Source organism: Pinus tabuliformis, chromosome 7 (assembly GCF_031772625.1).
Source record: "Pinus tabuliformis cultivar Carrire ecotype Pingquan chromosome 7, CPIR1, whole genome shotgun sequence".
Taxonomy (NCBI): domain Eukaryota; kingdom Viridiplantae; phylum Streptophyta; class Pinopsida; order Pinales; family Pinaceae; genus Pinus; species Pinus tabuliformis.
This window is the reverse complement of record NC_142293.1, coordinates 1,379,782,871-1,379,784,387: the sequence shown is the minus strand read 5'-3', so window position 1 is coordinate 1,379,784,387 and position 1,517 is coordinate 1,379,782,871. Positions and strand designations below refer to the sequence as shown.

The window sequence follows — 1,517 nt, the reverse complement described above, 5'->3', positions numbered from 1 at the left end:
AACATAGATGGGTAAGTCAATGTTATTTACATTGAAATAGTCTATGGTCTCTACCCGACCTATCTTTGCGCTCATACAAATAATATTTTAAAAACTGAACCTGTTAACAATTAACGTGCCAGGCATCTAATAAATTTCCACAAAACTAAAACTAGTGATCCATCTCATTAATTCCCTGAAAACAATGGCCAATAAAAGTTTTCAGAGAAACGGCCAATAAAAGTTGTATCGCCTAAATTTCCGCAAAACTAAAACTAGTGATGCATCTAATCAATTCCCTGAAAACAATGGCCAATAAAAGTTGTATCGCCTACTAGCATGTAGGCAAACGCAGACCGGACAAATAAAAACTCTTAAAGATGACGACGGCCAAATTTACAAAATATTTTATTTAAAAATTAGACGTTTGAGAAAGACAAGAAAACGTTGAATGGGTTACTACGTTGCAACTTGCATGCCACTCCAAGACAAATATATTAAAGCTGCCATATGTGACGTACAGAAGAAGCATGATATGTTTTTACGGCCATCGGCATGATATGTGACGTACAGAAGAAGCATGATATGATATGTTGGACTTTATGGGCAGTTCCTATTTCGTATTCTATAACATAGTAAATGCCCTTTGACATGGATTGATATAACACCATATAACACGCCGCGTGATGATGAGAGAGAAAAAAACGCGCGGCGTGTTATATGGTGTTATATCGGACCCATGTCAGGGGCATTTACTATGCTATACGATATGAATAGGAACGACCGACTTTACTTAGAAAAGCAATGGAGGAAAATTTACTATGTGTTCTGGCTTCAATTTCAGGCGCGCATACTGTTGGGGTCGCGCATTGCAGTTTCTTCAGCGACAGACTCTACAATTTTCAAGGAAGCGGGACGGCGGATCCTTCCATGGATCCAACCTTAGTGGCGACCTTGAAGAATATTTGCCCATCTCCGACCTCGTCGTCAACACAGGACCCCACTGTATTCCTCGACCAAAACACTTCGTTTGCTTTTGACAACAGCTACTACCAACAACTTCAATTAAAATATGGAATTCTGCAAATTGATCAAGAACTTACCTCTGCTGGAACAACGAAGGGTATCGTAACGAGCTTGGCCTCTGACGGAACTACATTTAGTAAGAGCTTCGCTGCCGCCATAATAAAAATGGGGAACATCCAAGTATTAACAGGCAAGAATGGAGAAATTAGAACAAACTGCAGAGTTGTGAATCCGACATCTTGAAAGATAGATTCATCTCCGCAATAAAGGCGAGACACCTTACCAAAGGAGATCCGCCGTTTCAAATTATTGTAAGACATGAGATTGACATGTCAAATAAATGGGAAGCACAGTGAATGCTCACATAGTGTTCCCTATTCTATTCTGGATTAATGATACGTGAGAATTTTCAAATAGTCGATTTTAAATTTGGTGAAATTGGACATACATTTCCAATCAATGACGAGGGGTTTTTTCGCTGTGAGAGGTTTGTTAGCTACGTCATCCGAGCA

General features: G+C 39.4%; 1 pseudogene; it reads left to right on the top strand.

The window, feature by feature from the left end:
* The first annotated feature begins 783 nt into the window (after positions 1-783).
* LOC149252774 (peroxidase 57 pseudogene) lies at positions 784-1,248 on the top strand (annotated as a pseudogene).
* The last annotated feature ends 269 nt before the right edge of the window (positions 1,249-1,517 follow it).